This window comes from Podarcis pityusensis (assembly GCF_964106645.2).
Source record: "Podarcis pityusensis genome assembly, chromosome: 4".
Classification (NCBI taxonomy): domain Eukaryota; kingdom Metazoa; phylum Chordata; class Lepidosauria; order Squamata; family Lacertidae; genus Podarcis; species Podarcis pityusensis.
This window is the reverse complement of record NC_138027.1, coordinates 46,221,812-46,247,683: the sequence shown is the minus strand read 5'-3', so window position 1 is coordinate 46,247,683 and position 25,872 is coordinate 46,221,812. Positions and strand designations below refer to the sequence as shown.

At 38.4% G+C, this 25,872-nt stretch overlaps 1 protein-coding gene across 21 annotated transcripts in view; it reads left to right on the top strand.

The window, feature by feature from the left end:
• The window catches only part of ROBO2 (roundabout guidance receptor 2), an 835,262-nt gene that overhangs the window by 587,850 nt on the left and 221,540 nt on the right, over positions 1-25,872 (top strand). The window lies entirely within an intron of this gene.

Sequence of the window (25,872 nt, the reverse complement as noted above, 5' to 3'; positions counted from 1 at the left end):
GCTGTTAATGGAAATTGGAATTAACTACTGCAAGACAGAAAATACAATAGCAAAATGTTTTTCTGTCTATCAGATTAACTACCACAAATTTGCACCATCTTATTTTTAAAAAACACCATGATTTAAGTGTATTTTGCATATACACTGATAAACTATATACTATCTTAACCTTCATGATAATTATACCTGTTGATGTTGCCATGGGCTTACATGGACCACTTTGTTTCACATGTTTGGAGGAACTGTCCTAAAATTGTACAGTGTTGGCAGGGTGTCGTAAGTAATCTTACTGGATCTTTGTCACCAAAGCTTCATTTTAATAATTTCATATTGTACATACTGCTTTGGTGACAAAAAAATATTATATTGTAATGTTAGAAATCTCATTTCCTATCCCCTTGGTGTACCCCTGTGTTAGTGCAGGCCTGGTTTTCTCTGTCTTTTAAGCAGCGACTATATGCTCTGCTTGAGCTGCTCTTCTGCTGCATGTTGCTTCTCCTCTCTCCCTACTCTTTCCCTTTTATTTCTTTTCTTTATTCAGCATTTCTGTTTTTCTCACTGTTTATTATGTATGGTTTGCTTAAACTTTAAGCTCACAGCCTTTCTTCTTTCTTGTCGTTTCCCTCCATTCTTTCCTAGGGTGAGAAAGAGGGTAGAGAGTTGGCCAGTTATTGGGCCACCTTTGTTACTGCTTGATTGTATTTTATTAAAACCAATACAAATCTTAGCTGGGAGAAAAGGGTAGATCTACACAGTGTGGACCTTGAAGACGACACATAAAAAATTAAACACACCAGAAGAAAGCTTCAAATGTACCCGTAAAGACAGGTTGTCTTATATTTATGTGCTATGATGTTGAGTATTTTCCTGAAAGAAATGTGGAAAACCTGACCTCAGCCACATGGGAGATGAACCTTTAGTTTTCTGCTCTGCTGGTTGTTCAGTCACACTGATTCAGTCTTTAGGGTTAAATTGAGCAGCTATGTAACAGGGAGAACATTTCATCATTAAAGAAGTGGCATTTGTGCAATATAGAGAGGGGAGAAAGGAAACAGGATGGCTTCAAATTTTGTTAATAAACTAGTGTGGGAACAAGTACGGTAGATGTAAGAGCTATTCAATATGCCCGAACACCTTTTTAGTGCACATTTTTTATTACAATGCAGAAAAAATAGATATGTTATAAATTTGTAAAAATAGTTATGTTGATAGTCCTTGGCAGCTCACTGATACAGCTGACAGATATGGATGGCTGACACACAAGATGCCATTTTTGTGAACATCTGCAATGTTACAATACAATTTGCTAAAGTAATACTTAAATAGAACTATTATGACCTAGTTCAGACAATCCTAGCTGGCTAAGTAAGACAAGATTTGAACAAGCCTTTCACACACAGCATTTTTCTCCTCCCATTCTACCTGCCTTCTCGTTATGCCATAATTAACACTGGAACTTCTTCAATTAGCCTGTTAGCTGTAAACCAGAAACTATGTTTACAAGGTTGGGAATAAGTCAGTATTTTAAAACAATTTCAAACCAGGTTCAGACATAATGAGAAACTATGGTTATTTGAAACTTCCTGGTGTTAAAAAGGTAGGCTGGAAAAGGTGTTGCCAGGAACAAATGTCTGGAGAAAATGCTTGTATATATTTCAGCTTTTAAAACTGAGATATAATGGTCAGTATCAGGTCAATGAGTAACAAATGCTGCATTAAAAATAACATGCATTTCCTATTATTTTAGATCATAGTATTGTGCGGGTGCTGCCAAACTATCCTGAATGTGAAATTAATTGCTCCAATTTGGTAACTGTTAAGCTCTTGCCCACCAATCCTCCAGTACACCAAGCATTATTGATCTTGTTTCCATGGCTTGGGACATTGTAATAACCACTTATGCCTACATGAATCTTCCATATTCTGAGCTTATCCACTGAGGCCTTTCTCCAAGTGCCTGTGTCTTCTGAAGCCTGGACCAGAGTAACAGAGTTTTTCAGGAATGGTGCCAACTTAGCAAACATCCCCTGCCCCCCTGCCCCCAAAAGCCCACATAGCCCAGAGAGGCATGTCTGGTGTTGAGTCTTCTCTTATTCTATTGGCACCAGGCAAAGACCGTTTCATTTTTCCTGATAGATTTCCAAGATTTTGAGATGAAGAACAGGATAGCAGATTTGGAAAGAAAGAAAGAAAAATCTCCAGGAAGATGACCTTTTAAAAGGTCTGTTAGGTAAATTAGTTTGTTGGAGGCGTGTTTTTAAAAAGCAACAACAAAAGTCAAACTTTTTCAAGGGCATCTGGCCTTCAGTATGACTATTAGTGTGATATTGAGCTTGAATAGACAACTTACATCTCTGAGGTCTTTCTCTAAGAGTGTGTGTTTGTGTGTGTATCTATATTTATAGGCTATATACACACCTACTATCTAGTGAGCAGGAAACAGAGATGATGTGTCCATTTGTATTGTTAACAACAACTTTACAAGAGATGATAGAAAACAAAGGATTATATCTTGCAATATTGTGACAAGAAAACTCTCATGGATCAGTGTAAAAATGGGCTACTGTTAAGTATTATTTTGCCGGTTTAGACCATTGGGAAATAAAGCGGCTGTCTGTGTATTTGATATACACACAGGCAGAAAGAGAAAAGGCAAGCCCACTGCACACATTCAGATATGATACCGCTATTCAGTGGTGTTGTCATGAAAATCTGACACTGTTACAGCACTGTCGGCAGAAGCAAGAATCACTAGGGAGTGAACAGCTGGATGCTTTATAAGGTTTTATGTTGTACATAAGGAGGCCATGTTTTCTGTTGTCAAAGTGTAAAGGAAAATGAAAGCTCTGGGCATCATTAAAGTCTTGAAAGCCTAGGATGTGTCAGTTCTGTTCCCTCAACACCTGGATTGAAAGCTCATTGTAAGGTCACTTAGAAAGCAAAAGCAGGCATTCTTGTATAGTTGTGTTAATATGCAATAAGTTCTTAGCTTTCCATTGTGTTAATATGCAATAAGTTCTTAGCTTTCCATTAAGTCTGTTCTCAGTAACATTGTCCCAGATGTTATTTAGAAATGCAGGGGTGATTATACTTTTAATGTTCATGTCTTTTTCTGAATTACTTTCATCCTTATGCTGCAATTCTTTATAGATTGGGTGATATAATCCATCCCCCTTTCCACCAAAAAACACATTTATAGCAATTTTTGCTACAGGGAGTTCATTTTTATTTAGCTCAGTTTTGCCAGGCCGTGGAACTCAGGCTGACATACAATTCCACTCATGTCAATAGCTTAGCTGCAGTGACTTGCAAAGCCATGACAAGTGCTCTAGATTGATTTAGTCCCGGTTTGATATTAAGCATTTGGAAAGGCTAACTTACTTTTGGATTGCCACCTGGCTTCATCAGGGAATGGAGGTGGGGCACAGAAACTTTTTTTTTTTTAAGTTTAGTTTTGGAAGGAAGGAAGGAAGGTATGTGAAACCTAACCTAAATTAGCAATCACTCCCTGTGTTTGAGAACAAGCAGTCATTGTTTGCCTCTTCCTCTTCTTTAAACATGAGCAAAACCTGAAGTGACTCATTTGGGAAATTTATCTTCATTTCCAAACTCATAGCTTTGGCTTGATTCTATCCTTGGTTTTTGTTTTTTTTAAACCAAAACAAATATAATTAAGGAATTTGTGGGATAGAAACTGCACATAAGAGAAATTTATACATTTGACGTAAATGTTGTATCTAAACCCATGTCTTGGATCGCTACTTAAACACACTTAATTTTGCTTTTCCCCTTGAAATGCAAACCTAGAAAAGTGTATATAATATAAACATTTTTAAAATACAGCACAGATTATTGCATGTTCTCAACATAGCATTTTTTCCAGTTATTTCATAATCAAGACTCAAAACTATGTATGAGAGACTTGTTCTAGTTTTAAAGTATACCATGATTGGTTAACGTTTGTATGTCTGTTTATAAATATTTGTATTTTAAATTGCGTGTGTGTGTACAGCATATATACTCACATTTGGATTTACACTAGGTCTCCTGTCTCTCAACACTTGTAAAATATTATAAAATGGCTGATATGTAGCAGTGTGTATGTGTAGTGCATTGCAAGAGAACGGGAGCCTGGTATTTTAGACTCAGTAATAAACTGGTTTGGGCTAATAAGTAATAACTGTGATCTTGGCACCTTTCTTAAATGAGCAATAAAAAAAGACATTCACTATGAAAAATTAACAGTGTTATGGAGATGATGGAAGTGATTTTCTATGTCTTACGGAGGGATTATGAGAGTGATGAAGGATTCAAGCCTTTGTGAACAAGAGATCGTAATTTTCTCCAGTTCTGCAGGACACACTATGCTTAGCAATGAAAGTGTGTGTAATAAAATCTGAGGTTGAAATATTACCTCTAGCATCCAGAACTTTTTTCCATTTATATTCTCAAAGGAATGAACTGTACAGATTAACCCCTTCAGGTACTGACAACCATTATTGTCTGGCTTTGTAAGTATGAGAGTGACTGAGAATAGTACATTTGGCAGGAAGCCCAGAGAGAGGGATGTGGCCTGTTCTGGATAAGGTTACACTCCCTCTGTAAGAGCAGGTATGTTGCTTGGGTATTCTGGTACTTCTGGATCTATTACTGTCACTTGAGGCTCAAGTGGCTTCGGTGCTGCAAAGTCCCTTCCATCAGCATCATCTGGTGCTCCACTTGCACCTCTATCTGGACAGGGGTGGCCAATTTTCCACTCTGATAACCTCCTGGCTAGATTACTGTAAGATGGTGCAAAAATCAGCAGCCAGGTCCTGCTAGGATATAAAACCAATTTTGGCACAACTGTAAAGGTAAAGGGACCCCTGACCGTTAAGTCCAGCCGTGGACAACTCTGGGGTTGCGGCGCTCATCTTGCTTTACTGGCCGAGGGAGCCGACGACTTTTGTCCGCAGACAGTTTTTCCGGGTCATGTGGCCAGCATAACTAAGCCGCTTCTGGTGAAACCAGAGCAGCACATGGAAATGCCATTTACCTTCCCACTGGAGCAGTACCTATTTACCTATTTGCACTTTGACATGCTTTCGAACTGCTAGGTTGGCAGGAGCAGGGACCGAGCAACGGGAGCTCACCTTGTTGTGGGGATTCGAACTGACGACGTTCTGATTGGCAAACCCAAGAGGCTCAGTGGTATAGACCACAGCGCCACCCACATCCTGTAGTGGCTACCAATTAGTTTCTGGTCTTAATGGTTCAACCTATAAAGCATTGTGTGGCTCAGGATCCCAATATCTCAAGACTGTCTCTCACATGATCCAACCCAGGTCCTGCATTCTGCATTAGAAGACCTTCTAAATGTTTGCCCTTAGAGGGAACTGCAGAGAGCAACAACACAAGAATGGGCTTTTTCAGAAAGTTAGTTGTTTAAGAATGATGCCCATATACAAGAAAGGACTGTTCTGAAAGTTCAAAGTGGTTAATATTAACATTAGGGAAGAAACATGAAAATGAACCAAATTTAAGTCATTCAACTCAAATTAGACCAACTGAAATGAATGGACATGACTGTTAGTTCCAGTGGGTCTACTGTGAGTACAAGTTAGTTGAATACCCTTGCTACATTCTGCAGCCAGTTACATCAAAAGGTCCTAACTTGAAAAACACAAAGAGGTCTGAGTTCAACTCCTGTGCTGCGCTAAATTACAATGAATAGAAATTTGAAGGGAGAGTTTTACTCCCTGGGAATGTGTATTTTTGTCAGGAGAGTAGACAATGGGTGATGATTAAACAGGTATTACCATGAGGATATGGTCAGTTGAAGCCTTTCTGCATATGATCCAAAACTTCAGCTTTTAATTTAGATTGAGGGCCTATCCTTATCATATACTTCAGCTTTATTGGTCTATGACCATAATCATTCATTCATTCATTCATTCATTCATTAGTTTAGTGGCAGAAAAACTATAGCCTGAATGTCTAATTAGTTTCACCAGACCCCCCATTTGGCTTGTCAGGCTTTTGGGTCAAACCATGCTCACCTGCCCTACACCTGTTGATTGATAAAGTTGCTGCTTTGTGGGTGCCCTTGAAATCTGTGGTACAACCTAAGCTTGCTGAAGCTGGTTTTTCTTCAGAGAAGTGGCTGTTGGAGTTTTGTTGATACATGTCTATATGCATTGCATTGTATCTAATTAAAATATACTCAGAGTTGACTTACTGGAATCAATGGGTGGTTTTTCAAATAAATTTTACAGAACATACCCATTGAAATGAATGAACCTAATCTAGTCAAGTTCATTAATTTCAGTGAGTCTATTCTTGAGTAGCACTAATATGCATACTACCCAGTGGACTTCACTGGGTATACTGATTCCAGTGGGTCTAATTTGAGTATGATTTAGTTAGATACAAACCAATGTTTTTCAGACAAATCTACTTGAGATGTGATGCTGTATAGGAGACTCCTATTCTGCAATTTTAGTTTATAAAATACTTATCTGAATTGGGGCCATATTGTTTGAATGGTAAGAATGAGTTAATCACACACTGTGTTGAGTAAAGGAATACATCACACACACACACACACACACACACACACCTTCTGCATTTATAGCCTATGGTTTCTAAATCATGAATAAAGGACTTGACATTTCATTTTAGTAAAAGTATAATTAAGGTAAGATATGCTATAATTCCATAACTTATAAAAACAGATGATTTAATCATAGGGAATGAAATATAGTGTGCAGCAAACACATCCTCAACTAGGCTTATTAATTTTATATTAATGATGCACCATAATTGTTTTTATCTTCATAATATTTACCTTTCAATCTTCCATATTCAAAGATATATTCATGCTATTTTTTGTTGGGAACAAATGCTGCAATATTCTTGTTGCAAACATCTAAGAGAACTCAAGCAGCTAAAATTAATATTCTCTTTATTTATTTAGAAGATATATAGTCATTCCCCAAAAAGTTAGATGATGAAAACTTCCAAAATGCAAATCAAATACAATTTCTTGTTCTTACAAATACTTCATTAAAAACTAATTGAGTGAATTTTATGTTTTATAATTTAATTCCATTATATAAGCAACAATGAATATTTCTCTAAACAGTAAGTTTAGTAGAAAGATGGCAAAATGGGATCATCACGTCAAGTGAATTGTTTTTATTTATTTTTCTGGTAGAGCAACTCCCTGATGGGAATGGTGGGATACAGGGCTGTGTTCTCACCCCAACTCTCTTTGGCATATTCTTCTCCCTGTTGCTTTCCTATGCCTTCAGTTCAGCTGAAGCCAATGTGTACTTCCATTCAAGGAGCGACAGAGGTCTATTCAACCTAGCACATTTTCATGCCAAGACAGAAGTGTAGTGGGTTCTTATCTGTGAGATTTTGTTTCCAGATGCTGCAGCCTTGATAGTGCACTCCAAGGAACCTTCAGAGACTCATCAAACATTTTCCCCAAGCCTGCGTGGAGTTACCAGCAGCCTGATGGATACCAACAACTTGGATCAGCATGTCACCAGCACTCCACACATCAGTACTGGTGACCACATGCTTGAGCTGGTAGATGACTTTGTCTACCTGGGCTCCACCATAACCACCAACCTTTCCATTGATGCTCAGTTGGAGAAGCATATTGGTAAGGCAGCTACGGTAATGGCTTGCCTCTCCAAAAGGGTATGGAAGAATGTGATGTTAACGACCAGTACCAAGTTGAAGGTGTACCTGGCTTATATGCTGAGCACTAATTTATGGAAGTGAGTCATGGACAACTTATACCCACAAGGAGCAACACCTAAATGCCTTCCATATGCACTGTGTCAGGAAGATTCTGGGCATCACATAGAGTCCCAAACAAAGATGTGTTCTTCCAAGCCCACATTTCCAGCATTTTCACACTTCTGTCTCAGCTACGTCTATGCCGCCTTGGTCATGTACACAGAATGGAAGATGGCAGGATCCCCAAGCATGTGCTTTATGGGGAGCTGGCCTCAAGCACCAAGCCTGTTTGCAGACCAACTCTGTGTTATAAAGATGTCTGCAAATGTGGCATGAAGGCGGACAAAATTAACCTCGCCATGTGGGGATCCCTTGCAGATGACCACAGTGCCTGGAGACAGAGTTAGGTCATATATTCACAGCAGTGACCAGAGGAGAAATGACCACTGGGAGGAGCACAGAAAGAAGAAACACCATGGTGCATTTGTAGCAGCTAAATGACGCCTTCTCTTGTTTTGGTCTCTACATCTACAGCAAGCGCTGTAACTCTCCAGTGGTTAGACTTTGAATCCAGGTGACAACCAACCTTTTAAAACTGCACCAATATTTTGGCTTCTTCTTGCTAGTATCTTATACGCTAGAAGGCAATTAAGGCATGTTTGTTTTTTTGTTTGGCTGTGTTCCAAACTATACATTTACCTAACTGAAACAAATACACATATACTTAGGAGAGGCAAACCACTGTTTTAGCCATCATACAGCCTGAGTAGTAATATAGAAATAAACATTGTTAACAATCTGTGAAACTTCTGGCATTAGACTGGGCAAGTGCATAAGTTCTAAATGCTGAAAAAGAAATGGGGTAAAATATAGATTTTTCAGAAAACTACAAATGGGGATTTGGGAACCCAAAGTACCAACAGAAATAGCAGTGCTTTGTTTTCTTGAACTGTGCAGCCTTAAAAGCTGTGTTGGGCTAAAGTGTGCTTTCTATCAGAGCAGTAGGTGTTATAGAGATTATTTTAGTGGCAAGTCTGTGCAAAGATGAAGGTACTTCAGTTTTCCTCTGCTGATTAGTGAAGTCCCAAATGGCAAATGTGATAAACCTAGTCTTTTGATACCCCTTTCCCCCCTTCAATTCAAAGACGTTGAGATCACAGGGTACATTTTTCCAAACATGAACTGGCGTTCTCCTCTGAATTCTTCACAGATCAGACATTTATAATACTTATGGCTGTCTCTCGACTTTTTTTCTGTTTCTTTGGCATCTACAGAATGTTTTAAGTATTCCAGGACAGCCTGCCAGCCCATAAAATCATTATCAGATTTCCAGTCTCTTGTGCCTCACTTAGATCTTCTAAACTATATTGCAGACCTGTTTTCAGCTGAACTGCTTGGCATGAGAAGCTTTTAAATGATGACTTCTAAACTTCCTGAATCCATTTTATTTCACACTGTGACTATTTTTGCATCTTCCTGACATTTGTAGTTCCCTTGAGGCAAATGCTGCAGAATGACATGAAGACCTGCAGCCCTCACAGTTAGGTAATCACAAGTTTGTGTACCTGAGATGCCTTTTTAAATTGTTAGTACAGTGGTACCTCGCAAGACGAAAAACGCGCTAGACGAAAGAGTTTTCCATTTTTTGAGTCGTTCCGCAAGACGAATTTCCCTATGGGCTTGCTTCGCAAGACGAAACGTCTTGCGAGTTCTTGCGAGTTTGTTTCCTTTTTCTTAAAGCCGCTAAGCCGTTAATAGCCGCTAAGCCGCTAATAGCCGTGCTTCGCAAGACGAAAAACCACAAGACGAAGAGACTCGCGGAACGGATTAATTTCGTCTTGCGAGGCACCACTGTATTAAGAGATGAAAGGGAAAGGTATAAGTAAAGACTTTTCTGAACTGCATTACTAGCAGTGCAATCCTATGCATTGCTTGAAAGTTCCATTGCGTTCACAGAAGCTTACTCCCAGGAAAGTGTACATGGCAATGTAGCCCAAGTGTTACAAGGAAGGCTTGATTTAGAGTAGGGAACAGTGTGTCCTAGTTTGTATGTTTTCAGGATCAGACGTCAGTACTGAAGTATGTAATGTGAAAAAACGAGTGACTCAGAACATATGCAGGTATCACCTCTAAATAGGTTTCGCTTACATAGAATCATAGAAATGGAGAGTTGGAGGGACTCCAACTCTACATTTCTATTTCCCGTATTTAGTTGATACATGAATCTCAACTAAATGACCCATGACAGATGGCCACCCAACCTTGGTTTGAAGTCTTGATTCTTCTGGCAAAAGGCTTTTAGGCAGAATTGATCCCCCAAACCTTTAAGAAGACAGGAGGTGAAAAATGCAGTTCCCAGAATTATTTGTTGGAGGAAGTGTGATTTTAATGTACTTTAGAGGTATTGGATATGAGTTCCCACTGGATCCAAGCTTTCTATAGTATAACATTTGCTAGGATAAAGTATGTGAGAGCTTGGACAAACACCAATGGTTTCATCTGAGGAAATTATGGGAGCAACTCATAAGAAAGTAAGAACAGCCTGATGTGATTCTATAATCATAATAGCCCATCTATGATTCTATTACCTAGTCCAGCATCCATTTCTCACAGTGGACAACAAGATGCCGTGTGAAGCCCACAAACAGGGCATGAGCACTTTCCCACTCTGTGTTTTCCAGCAACTAGTATTTAGAAACATAATGCCTCTGTGGAGGCAGAGCAGAAAACTCAATATTGTCAAACTAACAGCTTTATTTTAGGAGGAAAAAGGCCATGGAAGAGAGTGACAGGTGGAGTTTAGTAACTGAGTATGTCAAGAAGGAACTAAGAAGCTCAGGTCAAGGAATAGACTACATGTATTTATAGAATTATATGATATAAAAATGGAAAGGGTGTGAGTATATACTAATATTTGGAAATAATTAATATTATGTCTAGTCTATTATTTGGTATAAATATTTTAGTATTTATAGAGCAGATAATTATACTGAATAGCTTTAACCACATCATTGCAATATATTTATAGGGTATTTTGTATTGTACTAAAAAGAGGAAGAAACTTAAGAGCCTCCAAATCTCAAATCACTTTCTGAGTTGTTATATCTTAGTTTTATTCGTGTGTGTGTTTAGGCTAGGCAGTTGTGGAATTATGTGGTTGGGGAGATGGAGGATGAAACAATAACAAGCAGGACCTGAGCACAAGAACATTCTCCTGCACTGTCATCCCCAGAAACTGGTATTTGGGAACATTACTCTCTTCATCCATGGTACGTCTGAAACTGGTCCAACAATACACACATTTTTGCTGTCACTGCCCTGTTTCCTAGCAGCAGTACTACTTGTGGCAGCTGGTGGCCATGATTCCCCCATTCCCCCCCCCAAAAAAACCCCTTTGTTTGACATTATGTCATTATGCGGCATTATTCCAAGAGGGATTCTGTACACAAATGCTGCCCTTCACCATGGGCTCCTCCAGAGCAACCTCCAGAATGACAGTGCATAATGATGTAGTATTACACAGAGGGAGGACAAAAACAACAACTCTAGGAGAAAGAAGCACTGCCACATATTTGGAAATTTTAATGTATTTACCCCCAACAAAGGAAGTTGTGTTGGCCCATAAGAAAAATGGCAGAAATTCATATTGGGACAATGCCTTTATAAGTCACAAAATAGTGTGCAGGCTTTCAAATTCTCTAGAACTCAACATCAGGCTAGATGGTAAACACAAAGGGGAGAGAAGAGAAAGAAAGTTTGCTACCAGTACAACCATGAGTCTGATTTAATAAGAATCTTAAGATGGAACTTGCCAGGAGATAGCAATGATGTTTCAGATTGCATTATGGAAACTAAAGAGAAACTGCAGGGCGGTTCCCTGATAGACGAAGAACAAGAATAAGCAGAAAGCTAATTTTCTTGGTAATCTACCAAGGAGCTTGTGTATTTGTCTTCAGAATCTCAATTGAATGTCTCCTACCTCCTCCTGCATTCCACCTTTAGACTCCTACAAGATGCAACTCCTGGCTTTAGCACCAGCCATTCCCAACTGCAGCTCCCTTGTTTACCATCTGGCTGTCAGGGATGTCAGGGACTGGGCAGAGGAGGAGTGGTAGAGACCTCCACCTCAAGAAGTGTCCGAGCAGGAGCAAGATGAGGATACAGTGGACCCAGATTCATGGTGGTGGCTAACAGGACACACCCCAGAGGAAGAAGCAAAGAGCTGGGAAATCATGGAAGATGAGGAACAGGAGCAAGCTAGCAGATGCTCTAGTCCTGAACAGAGACTCGGAGAACTAGTACAGCATACAGTGGACACTACATCACTTGAAAGCCTGTTGAAATCTTCTCCTTCCTCACAGACCAGGAGATCTCTTCATATCATGGAGCAGAAGGCTAAACAGACAGAAAGAGTCCGTTGCCATCCACCATAGGCAGCAAGAAGGGGTTGGGAAGCTAGGAAGTGCCACAAGGGGGTGGAGGGGGCACTCTGAGCATCGTCTCGAGACTGAAGAGAGCATAATCCATGGTCTCTATGTGTATCCTGTTGATTTAAATAAAAGAACTAGCAGGAGCTCTCTGTGTTTCTGATTTCACTAGGAAGCTAGCTTGGGAGTTGTGACACTAGCTTGCTGAACAGCTTTCAGTGGAACTGGAAAGTTTGCACATTGGTAGGCCTAATAAAGGCATTGCCCTAATACAGATTAGCACTATTCTGTAAAAGTATGGAACACAACCTGGGCTCCATTCCTGTGTATGCTAGACACAATTTTATGGATGATCTTTCTTGGAGAATAAATGCCAAGCTGTAGATTGATCTGGGAAGGAATCATGTTTCTTAAGTACATTATCACAGCTCTTCAATTTGTGGCCTTTTACAACCACAGTAAATTGACCGTAAATCGGGAAAAGACTTTAATGCTTAATAGAAACTACGGAAACTGCCTGAAGTCTGCATTAGTTTTGCTTTCTCATTGTGGATGTTGGGAATTCCTTGGCTACATCCATGCCAATCTTCTGAGAATGCACAGTTGGTGTATTGTACATATATTATCAGCTAAATAAGCAAGTGTCTATATTTTATTTATTTAAATATTTTTGAACTGGTTTTGTATTTAAAAATCGCAAAGCAGTGTGCAAAAGAATAAAAAGAATGTAATACACAATAAAACAGAATTAAAACAGCATAGGAGACAATTCTACAGCTTCACAGTGCCCAGTAATCTACACGATGAATATTACTACTCTGAAAGAACTTGGGTAAACAAAAAGGCTTTTAGCCTATTCCCAAAATATGTCAAGGTGGCAATAGTCCATCCTGCAAAAAAAAAAAAAAGCTGTCCAAATTTTCATTAGAGCTAAGCATACAGAAATACAGAAGAAAGGTTAGTCAGTTCTAAGCATGTGATTTCCATATGCAAGGTACCAGGATTCATCACTGTAACTTCAGTGAAAGGATCTCATGCAGAAGACATGAATGATCTATACTTGAGACCTTGGACAGCTGCTGCCAACCAGGGTAGGCAGTGCTAGAGTATTTAGATTAGTGACCTTACTCCGCATAAGGGACTTTCATGTACACATGAAATCTCCCGGCTTAAATTCATAGTTTGAGGCAAACATAAGTAGTAGCAGACTTGGTCCAAGCTGGCTTCCAACCTGATTTCATTATATTTTTTAATGGAAAAAGTGTCATCAATGACTTTCACACTCAATATTCACATCAAAAAGAGTTATTAAATAGTTCATTGTTCTCAAATTATTTTACTATGTGAATATTACAATAGTCATCTAACTTGATCAATGACTTGTAAAAAAAAGAGGAATTTGACTGCTTTGAGGTTTTTTACAGTCAAGCAGAGTATACATTTTATGGAATGCATGCATGCATGAATGAATGAATAAAAATGAATGATTTGAAAGGCTACTAATAATTTAAGGGTTTTTATTTAAGTATGTGGATAATTATATGCAACTGAAGGGAAATGTATTTGTGGTGCATAAGACTGAAGAATCCTACAAGCCATTTGGACTTGAAGATAGCAAACACAGCAAGAGTAATGATGCAGCAGTTTGATCTGTGTATATGTTCCTTTCTTTGTGTGAAAGAACCAAAGCCTCAGCTGCAAGCCAGTGGTTTCATGCAATTTTGATACCATTTGTCTATTTAATTGATATAATCCTCCTTGTTACAAGTAAACAATTCTAATTATCAGAATTTGGCATCTATCCCTGCATAGCAGTCAAATAACTTAACTACTTAGCTTCTTCCACTTTATCCAATCTAATCTTATTTGTCCACACCTCAGCTCTTTGTTGTTATGAAACTATCGTACGCTTCCCATGTTAGACCATCCAGTTTCAGTCATTCTATTTTTGACATAAACAATGAAGCAAACAAAAACATAAGGGAATCATGGTTTTATTAATTTTTTATGAAAGTGTGTGGAAACAATAAACAATATATGATTGATTTGGTGCTGATTTAGTGCATTCTTGGTGCATTTATTGGCATCTGTGCCAAAAAGCAGACGTTATATTTGCTTAGTTATTCTTCTCATCCACAGTCTCACTAAAATATTCAGAATTGCCAGATTTAGTGACTTAATTTTCAGAATAATAGTTGAGTTTCAAAAAGCATCTATGGATATTTCTGGTTCAAAGTGGCATGTATCAGCCCTTCACTTGAGTGGAGGAAGTCCATATTTCTCCTCTCTGAAGAGGAGCAGTGTTTTAGTTGCTGCCACTAAAGGGAGTCCTCCTTTGGGACCTTGTTAGATGCTTTCATGTGAAGACCATTTGACCTAGCTCTGATTAGTGAGCAAGCTTAGAAGGCAAGAGGAGTTGGGGGATGCCTTTGGCTAGTGTCCTCCCCCCTTCTTCAGTAGGAGAAAATTCTCAGTGGAATATATTAGGGATAATAACGGGGTAAAAATGTCAGTTAAAAGAAGTGGAATAGATAGTGCTTCTTTAAAACACACGCAGAAGCTTCTGTTCTTTGCACAAAGACAGAATAGGTCTCTTCTTTCAAGAACAATATTTGTATATATTTCATTTATTTATACACTGCTTAAACAAAACCAAAACTTGCAACAACAAATGGAAATGAATAAAAGCAGTTTTCCAAATAAGAATCCAATACTATCCATGATATATCATATAGAACTGCATTAATTGACAGATGCCTCTGAAATACAAGCATGCAGTTTCACTGAATAATATATTGTCTGTGCTTAATATAACAAAACTATCTTAATAACATAAAAACATGAGGAAAAATACATTGAAAATTATTCTAAAGTTTGAGTAATAAAGATTGATCTTTTAAAAACAATTGTTGGCTCTCAAAATGATTCATTAATATAGCATGCTTTTGATTTACAGAGTGTAATCATTTAAGTACTCTCAAACAAGCACACTAAGATTCTGCATCCTTGATCAGACTTCCTTTAGTATGCTTGGGTGCAGCTCATCAGGCCCTGGAGATTTGAATTCAATTAAAGTAGCTAGGTGTTCCTTTAACACATCTTTTCATACCTTGGGCTACAGTTTCCTCATTGTATTGTTTATTCTGTTATCAGGCTTTTTTTCAGCCAGTACTCACCAGAACTCAGTTCCGGCACCTTTAGGTGGGCACCATTGCCAATATAAGAGAACAAGGGAGGCGTTCATTTTGAGTTCTAGCTCCTATTTTTCTAGAAAAATAACACTGTCTATTATTACTAACTGCTTTCTTTTTGGGTGAAGACAGAGTAGATGTTGAGCAGTTCTGCCTTCTCTCTGTCACCCGATAGCATATCACCGTTTTCTCCACACAGAGGATATACTACTTGCTTGTTCCTCCTCTTGCTTCAAGCATATTATTTGTTTTTATTTATTTATTTGTAAATCTTTTTAAAATTTCTCTTACAAGCCTGAACCCATTCTGAGCTTTCTCCCAACTGACCTTCTCCCTGTAACGGTTGGCTACCACTTCCTTTAAGATTTCCTCTTTCTTTCATTTTTCATACATGCAATTCTAAAATTTCAGCTCATCTTTAAGCTCCTTATGCAGCCACACCAGTTTCCTTAGATTCCTCTCACTTTTATTTCTTGTTGGAATTGTCTGCAATTGGGACATCAGTATTTCATCTTTTACAAACTCCTATCCATCTTGGACTCCCTTCTCTTTGAATATTTCTGGCTGTCATAGCTTTAAAAAATACGGTTTATTTACCTATTTACACCTTCAGTCTGCATGTAGGGAGTCCAGATCTTACAGCATGGTCATCTCAAGCAGGACTTGTTCCCTATAGCGGTATAGCATGGGAACCAAAGGAATCTTTCCCAGCCAGCCTTCTGCCATCCTGCCCAAGATGGATCCCACTCTTTGTTCTCCCCCTTATTCTACCTAGCACACCTTTCTAAAGACTCTATTTTCCTGTCACCCCACACCCAGTTACCCTGGCAACCTTTCAAATCCCCAGTCTCTGCTGGGGAAGGACAGTTCTCTTGTTTTGCCAATGGCCCTCAATGGCTCTGTATTGTTTCTCAACAGCGCTAGTTGGCCAGGTCATTTTGCATATGCTAGCTCAGGAATTCCTCTAATCTGTGCATTTTCAGGGTACTGTGCTTCTTGACCTGTAGAGGCAGTGGGGTCCTGCAACAAAATGTCTTGAGCCATTCCTGCTTTGAAAGGCAGTTTGGGTGGGATGTTCATCAGTCATTTTCCACTTAGCTAACGAGAATCTAGCTGAAAAATCTGAAATGGGAAAGTGGAAATTCCAAATTCTTCAAAAATATATTCTGATTTACTTAATTCTTCTAGATGAAGTTGGACTAGATGACCCTCAGGATCCCTTCCAACTCTATGATTCTGTTGTCATTTAGTTGTGTCCGACTCTTCATGACCCCATGGACCAGAGCATGCCAGGCACTCCTGTCTTCCACTGCCTACCGCAGTTTGGTCAAACCCATGTTAGTAGCTTCGAGAACCCAACTATCTCGTCCTCTGTCGTCCCCTTCTCCTAGTGCCCTCAATCTTTCCCAACATCAGGGTCTTTTCCAGGAAGTCTTCTCTTCTCATGAGGTGGCCAAAGTATTGGAGCCTCAGCTTCAGGATCTGTCCTTCTATCAGGATCTGATTCTATTAAGCACCAAAATCATGATAAAATGGTTAAATCCCTGAGGCAGTCAGCTATATTGACACACAGATGATTTATCATTGCTAACCTTACTTTTCCTCTACTATTGCACATCTCCTGTTTCACTGATAAAAATATTAAATCACTGGCATTGCAACAAACTACTTTCTATAAACTCTTTAAAGTCTGCCTAATTGTTTAAAAAGTAAACAAAAATATTTTAGACTTCACCAGTATAATATGTCTTATTCAGCATGTTGAAATCTTATTTTCTAATGAGTAATGACTACCTGAGAGGACAGCCAAATGTCTTGCGAGACAATTTGTAGAAGATAACCTTCATGTCACATAACAGCATCACCACCCTATCTGGCTGACCTCAGACTCTGACCCTGCTCTGGATATATAGCTGCCTTCCACACGCCCCGATGCTAAAGTGTTCTGTCCACAACCAATTAAGTTAAATATCAGGTGTGTTCCATTATATGTGCAGAATACTTCAGCTAATCTGAAAAGTTTTTATGCTGTTTGTTTTAGTCTTACTTTAATTTTACATTGTTAGATCAGTACCTTTTCAGTTACGACAATTCATATTACTGTGAGCGATTATATATATATATATATATATATATATATATATATATATAGTGTTTTCTGTATGTGCTTCATGAGATTGTTGAACACAATGCAGAGCATATGTAGTTCATAGTTTACAGGATATTCATCATGTTCATAAATACTTGGTGCAGTTTCAACTGCCGTGGACCCGTTATGGCATAATCAGGCAAACATAGTTAGCATGGTGGCAAATTATTTTGGATTCATTCTTTCAGGCCCAGTACTCTATTGCCTCCACTGGATTGGAGTCAGTGGAAGCCAGAGAGGCCCAAATCCATGTCTCATGGCCATTTAAAATAAGACAGCATTCGAAGTGTCATGTCCGACGGAAAAATGGTTGTTTTAAAAAAAAGAAAATTGAGGCTCCTGAATTCTGGCAATTGGATCTCAACCCATGGCAGAACAGCTTCCAGATGTCTTTGCTGAGGCGACTTCTGAAATAGATATATCAACACAATGGATATCCAGGAGCATGGATCAAATTAAACATATAGTATAAACAATAATACAACTAATTATCAAACTGTGATTTGCTTGTTTGAATGTGATACATATTAGCGGTAGCATGATGATGTAAATCTCTTCATGTTTCCCCTTCATTCAAATCAAGCACAGCCAATGTTATGAATGAATAATTTAAGCCTTCGTCATATTTCTAGTCTAAATAAGAAGAGAATGATTTCAGAATCAGTTGTTCAGCAGAAATGGCCATCTGTTTGTGGGTGCAATTATATTTTCCTCTCAAGTTTCATTGTGAATTTTCTCATTACTTGATAAATATCAGGGCTCTATGTGGAGATGTTTGATTCATCCAATGAGATTAGCAGAACTGAATTGTGTTATGTTGTGGAGTTAGAGGAGCTCCTTGCCAGTGCTGAAAAGGATATGTGTGCTTGTGTTCAGCACACACATACATACACACATACACAAATAAACAAACATACACACACTTAAACAGAGACTTCAGTTTAGAATCATGCCCTTTGCTATCACATTTTCAGGTATTACAATACATGAATTTGGTTTGATATAACTTGTTTGGATAAATAACAGCTTAATTGACTATACTACCTCAAAAGAACTCTGTGGCAGACCCACAATTTTTGCATTTTCTTATTTGCACCCTGCTTTGCTTATAATATTGGATGAAATCCCAATTCCTATTGTGTTACTAGTGCAAGCTAAATAATTATTAAAGAGGGCACAAATAACCAAGTCTGTTGTGGGAAAATATTATTGTAGTTATTCTTCCCAAAAGGTTATCCTTCCAAATTCCCAAATATTTTTTCATGGTTAGTTATGTTAGCATTTTATATCAATGTAAATGTATGAGATGGATAAAGTTTTGGATCAGGAAAGCTACTCCAATTGGGAGTGAACATGGTGAGTAGAGACTGAGAGAATGACTGAAATGCTGCATCTTTTCCTTGCCTGTCAAACATAGTGGTCCTTTACCTAGTAGTGTACAATCCTTTCCTTGACCCTTGGACTGTCCTAAAGAAATAATAAATACTGTTTGAAGAATTGTATGTTGTAGTTTGGAAAGTTGTATTGCATTTCAGAAAGCCCAGATTTTGTGTTTAATTTTATTGAAAGAAAATACATTGCATTAAAATTTAAAGTATGTGGAGAAGCATGCTTAGTGACTTTTATGACTATGTCCATTTTACTTAAAATAAGATGTGTGTGTGTGTGTAATAATAGAACATTGATATATGATTATTTTAAATTTATTCTGTTTATAAACAATATTTATAAACTCCTTTTTGTCCCCAGCAAGGGTCCCCAGGGCAGTACTATATACAAAAACAAAACATTAAAATCTAACTTTAATAAATCATGTTTAGAACAAATACTGTGAATGTGACATGGAAACAATATTTGCTTGGACTGCCATTGTGCTTTCTTCTAGAGGCACGGAGAAGCAGAGAGTAAAATTCCCTTTGGCTGTAATTGTAGCTTATTTTGGCTTTAAAAAACAGGTTTCTTATTTTTCAACATTATGTATTATTCTAGGAATTTATGTATAGTAAATGTCACAGTGTAACTGACAGTCTTCTATTATGTGTTTGGTTTTTATTTAGTAAATGTCTTCTAAAGTCCTATCAGTCCAGAGAGCAATTCGGCCAGAACATACGATGACACCACAAGTGAAATGAGGCAGTGATCCGTAATGGGCATCAGTCACCAGTGAAATTACACTGTCCCTCATTGAATGGCAGTTTGTCATTCATGTGGAGAAAGTGAGGTCCCAGAGAAAGTTCTCAGTCCTTTAGACATTTCCAGTAAGTAGGTAGTTACTGGTATGAGTCTTTTAAATTAACATATGCCTCTCTTATAATACCTATTAAATGAAACTCTAATGTAAGTACTCTGAGTCAACATGAGGTTAGAAAAGCACTGGTGGGGGGTTATTAGGGGGGGAATTAATAAAACACTTGATTGGATTTAAATTGTAGCAAATGTTGGGGTTAGTAAATTTTTCTTTTACTGACAGCTAAAGTATCCTTTGTTGTTGTTGTTGTTTCTATCCCACCCTTTCTCTCAAAGGAGCCCAGGGTGGCAAATAATAATAATAATAATAATAATAATAATAATAATAAATGTATGTTTTTATGTGTGTCTACACACACAAGTAAATCACCTGAGAAAATCTGAAAACATTCAAAACAGTCACATGCCTTCATAGCTAATAATACCAATGGTGCATTGAATGTAATGTTGAAACCGGGCTATATTGCATTTAATGTATATGAGATTTCCCGTATCTCCCCCAACTCCTGCCCCCGTGGCTGATGGATGTCAAAGTCAGAGACATTCTGTGTGTGGTTTTTATTTTTCAACTTTGCATCCAGCCCTCTACCAAATGATGCTATAAAGGTTGCTATATAAATGCAGCATGGTTAAATTAAAATTACATTCTATGTGCAATAAGGGAAGCTGAAGGGACTTGAGCCCAAGTCCATTGTTACTGCATGGACATCTGGCCGCTGACTAGATTCTTTGAATGATGCCATATAACTTTCTAGTTTGCAGGTTCATATGCTGGCTAAAGAAATTTCACAGTTTGATGTTATCCTTTTAAAAAAAAAAAAATTCACAAACTAATAGTTGCTTCATATGTACACCTGGGGCTTATTTTTCTTGTGATGGTCCTCACAAGATAAAATGGTGCATATTTATTTTTATCAATATATATTTGCTTAATAAGGCCATAGAAAAAACATACAAACAGAAACATAGTTGTTCTTCAGTTATTTCCCTTTCTGTTTTGCACTAGTCAAATTGCCTGATGTGAGGGCACACCAAAGAGCAAAACAAACCTAGAATACATGTTCAAAGTTGTTCCGAACTTTCCATTGTTAATGTTCAGAGGGTTGTGAGCACTGTTTACTAGACATGCCAACAGACTTTGCCAGGCTTGGGTCTAGAAATAAGGTAAAGGTAAAGGTACCCCTGCCTGTACGGGCCGGTCGTGTCCGACTCTAGGGTTGTGCGCCCATCTCACTTAAGAGGCCGGGGGCCAGCGCTGTCCAGAGACCCTTACGGGTCACGTGACCAGCGTGACGAAGCTGCTCTGGCGAGCCAGCACCAGCGCAGCACACGGAAACACCGTTTACCTTCCCGCTATAAAGCGGTACCTATTTATCTACTTGCACTTAAGTGTGCTTTCGAACTGCTAGGTGGGCAGGAGCTGGGACCGAAAGACAGGAGCTCACCCCGCCGCAGGGATTCGAACCGCCGACCATACGATCGGCAAGTCCTTAGGCACTGAGGTTTTACCCACAGCGCCACCCGCGTCCCGGGTCTGAAAATACTGTTTGTTTAAGTCGATCTCAAACTTGTGGCAGACATAACAGGTCTTCAAACTCTATTCCTGCTTGCTTATTTATTTAAAATTGCATATATTGCTTTCCTAAAACTCTTACGGCGGCTAACAGAAAATAAATTAATAAATTAACAATTTAAGACAGCAGCAGAAAATAACAACAGTCCCAAAGAAGAATTATTTGGATACTACATTCTGGATAAGTTGTACTTTCAGAGTACCATTTAAAGATAATTTGGTGAAGAATGTGTTACAGTAATTCAGATATGATGCAACTAAGGCATATAACACCATGGCAAGATCTGTCTTGTCTAGAAGCAGGCAAGTTAAGTGCACCAGCCCCAACTGAGCACAACCAGCAACTGGAAACCGAGGGCCGAAAACCATTACAGAGGAATCTCCAAACTATGAACTGGCGTTACTGACCATGAAAACCTGTGTCTTGTCTGGAATAACACGCTCACACACCCAGTCCATTGCCTTCTCCAGACTTTAGTTTAGGACTTGCAGACCCTGAAGTGACATGTACAGATGAAATAGTTGAGAGTTGTCATGTATCAAGGGTGCCAACTTGAATAAAATAATGGGGGGGGGGGGTAAGCACCGCCCTGGATAATCAATCACAAGATTCAGCACATGCAGCCCATTTTAATGACAATGTCCATCAACTTGGGGTGGCCCCCTCAAGTATTTTATTGGAGGGGGCTGAACGAACCTTGGCCCCTAGGATTTGGCTTCTATGATACCACAAATTTATGGTGTCAAACCATTTTTTAAATGAGGAAATACATATTTTCATTTTTATTTCCATATTGAATTGGAGTGATTGATATGATGAGCGCCTACACTGACCATCCAGTATTTAGAAATGGGTTGGGGGAATGGAGTTGAAAAATTGCAGTAATAAACCTTTTCTCATTCTAGTAATTTTCATCACAATGTTGCCAATTTCCTTTTGGTTCTGCAGTTTCTAATATGCAAACATTCATTTGTGTTGTGAATACCGGATGATAAGTGAGGAAATGGTGGTTCAAACTTAATTTATTTGTTCCTGCAATAATATTACTCATTTTTTGTAGCTACAAATCGTCCTTTTTAACGTTTGTTTCCTAAGGCCACATTCAAGAGTAATTGTCATGCTTAGTGTAGTAGCACAATCATGTAGGCAGGTTTACATGTAACCATTTATGGGCCCTTGCCAGGCCCATTCATGTTTATATTATGGTGCATGTGCCATTAACAAAGTTCATGTTCTGTTCATTTGGCAATTTGCCAACAAACCAAGAGACTCTTCAGGGGTTATTTGGTGTGTGTTTATTTGTGCGAGAAATATAAAAATGACAGTTTATCTATTAAACATAGCTCATCAATATGCACAGTGTATCCCACAGCTAATCTTTTCAAGGAATTAAAGGGAATTCAAAAGAGAGATTATAATGTGTAAACAATGGTGGTTTAGATATCTTGCCTACTGGCCTAAGGTCTCTCCATAGATCCTGCCGAGTTTACCTTCTGTATCAGTAGTTAATTAAGGTGAAACATGAGGTAATTAGGGCTAATCCCAGTGCTATCCTGCTGGCCTATTGCCTCTCAGGCCATCCCCCAAACCAAAATCCTTTTTCACAGCTTGTGAAATGTTGCCATTCTTTCAACACATTTTAAAAAATTGATGACCATGTTTATTATAAACATTGCATTTAATAATTTGAGTAAAATGCTCATGATGATAGGGGAAGAAAGGAATATAAAATATTCCAAAAGTGAGAAAACAGCAGTGCTAAACAAACAAAAACAAAACCCCCTTGAAACAATTGCAAGCTGGGATGTTTTCCCCTGTAAAGGTCAAGAATTCGGATATTTTGTTTTCTGTCCATACTTTTCCCAATAGCTTTCATTTAAAAAAAAAATAATATCTTGAAGGAATTGCCATGTGTTTCATGTGAGCTTTTTATCCAGTGCTATATTATTACAAAAGGAATGGTTTTCTATTACATTTGTTACCCATCCTCCCAAAAAGAGAGAGAATGCAGTCCTATGCTTGGAAGAGCAGAATCCGTGAGAGGACCTTTTAAGCAATTAAATGCATTATATATAAACACTTAATTTAAAGCCGATACTACAATAAGCAGTACTTCTGGAGCACATTTTTTGTAGAATTAGTTTTGAAGCCTACTGGAAAAATCATGAGTCACCTAATTACACTCAGTTCTTTAAAATTAGCATGTAGAGTCTGTTAGGATATATTTTCCGTTCCACCATTAAGGTGGAACAGAAATATCCTAACATCCTCCCCCTTTCCGTGTAACCTGTAGTACCTGTGCTACGGGTCTAACATATGCAATATTAATATTTTTTAATAAGCGGTATACAAACAAAAAAAGATAATGACAGGTAAAATGTTGAAATCTAATTTACAGATATGTCCTGTGGTTTACACACATTGTGGTGTACCATATACTGGAAAGTGATATCTGTATTGCGGTAAGAGGCTCAGGCTAATAACCCCTTAAGCCCCCTCCCATTTTGAACAACTTTGAGCCTTACTGCAGCTCTGCCTCCTCCCCGTTTATTTTGTAGATAGACCAGAAGCTGCACTTAAACCCTGATCTAATGATTTTGAGAAAAGGGAGGGTTCATGAGTGGTTGCCTAGTAACCACGGGACATGGTCCTAATGCCTTTCTGGCTGATGGGCTCTGAAAAGTGCCATCAGGGACACCTGGCATTTTATCTGCATGTCATACTTCAAATTCTGGCATGTTGAACCTCTGTCCATTTTGTCCAATGTGCTTCGATAGTATAGCCTTGAAATAGACTTGTTTTTGTTTAATTGGAATCAAATGCTACTTTTGCTTAATATATATAGCTTGTTCTGAAGGTGGCAGCTATTTGCTTTTAAATATAAGCTTTAATGTTTGTTTGTTTTTGATTACATTAATCTTCACTTCTTGAGTGGAATAAAGTGTTATCGGAACAAGAATTGTATGTGACATATTTTGGTGAAAAATATGTCACATTTAGTAGAAAATAAATGGGGCAAAATTATTGTTGTGTATGTCACTGCTGCTGCCGCCAAAGTTCTCTGTCTAAACAGACAAACCTTGTGTTTAATTTGTGACTAAAATCTCATTTCTCCTATGCCAACATAACTTCTATGCTACATAGTACTGCTACTATGGGAGCCCTATGGACTATATTGTAGTTACAGGGGGGAAACGGGTTTTCTTTCCACTGAATATTGGTTTTGTTCCTTTAATAGTATATGGCTATTTATTTAAAAAGTCGAGGGGGGGGGATTGGTGGAGTATTTCTCTTTGCATAAATGCAAAGAGGATTTGCAGCAGGACATTTAGAAATGCATTGTATGAGGTTTGCTATTGATCCCCCACAGTGGGGATGAGTGCTCAGAGAGAATAAATGGGCCACTTTTATGAGGCTCCTTGTCATCATGGATTTAGCTGTTTCATTTGCAGATTCCTGTAAATGTTTATTTGATTCATGGCCGGTAATTTTCCATTGGATAGAGAATCGACATATCGTCAGCAAATGACTGTATGTCATTAATACTTTCAAGTGGCGCCTGAAAATATTCACACAGTTCCATTGATTCAAACTGTCTCCTCTTCCCCACTACCTGAGCTTCTTGTTCAGTTCTCTGGAAGCCAGTGTCAGACAAAAGTTTGAAAGTAGTGGCAGCTGCTTGAAATAAGTCTACCTGGTCACTCATATTTGTTAATATTGCGGTGTTACATGAGTATAGGGAAGGAAAAGGAGTGTGCAGCATTTATTTAGTACTTTTCCTTATGAAATGTACACTTTTAATATTTTTCAAACAGTAAAGAACACCATCACCATACCTATCTCAAGTCTTTGAGCATTGACACTTGTATAGTCAAAGCCACAAAACCCATTCACAAAAGAGAGGCATTGGAAAATTTGGGATAACTATGAGGTTTGCAGAAGTACAAGAAATATTTTTGGGGGAAACCCTAATAGGGGAGGGACCACCAAAAAAACCTCTATGAATACTGAGCATGGTCTGTGCCCATGGAATGCTGATTACTGGGAGGTGAAAAATGGGAAAACCAATGTGGAGTGGCTAGAAAAGGAGAATGGTAAGATAGATAGATTGATATGAGAGAGAGAGAGAGAGAGAGAGAGAGAGAGAGAGAGATGCCATTATCTGGACAGATGTTTCAGTTCCTGGATGCCGAAAACCCAGAAGTAAATACTTCCGTTTTCAAACGTTTTTCAGAAGCCAAACATGTGACGTGGCTTCCGCTGAGTGCAAGAAGTGGGAAGCCATGCCTCAGTTTTCAAACGTTTCGGAAGCCAAAAGGGCTTCCGGAATGGATTTCGTTCGAGAACTGAGGTACCACTGTATAGAGTTATATGTTCCAAATTGCAACACCTACTGGTGTTCTCTTTTAATCTTATAGTCTAATATTCACTTTTGTTAAGCCCCATTGTTCAGACTTGATAATCTAGGGATTTTGGAAATCTAAGAAACTTTTTTGTGGGCACTATAAAATACCCATTTCACAGACAAAAACTGGTGATGGTAAAAAAACCTC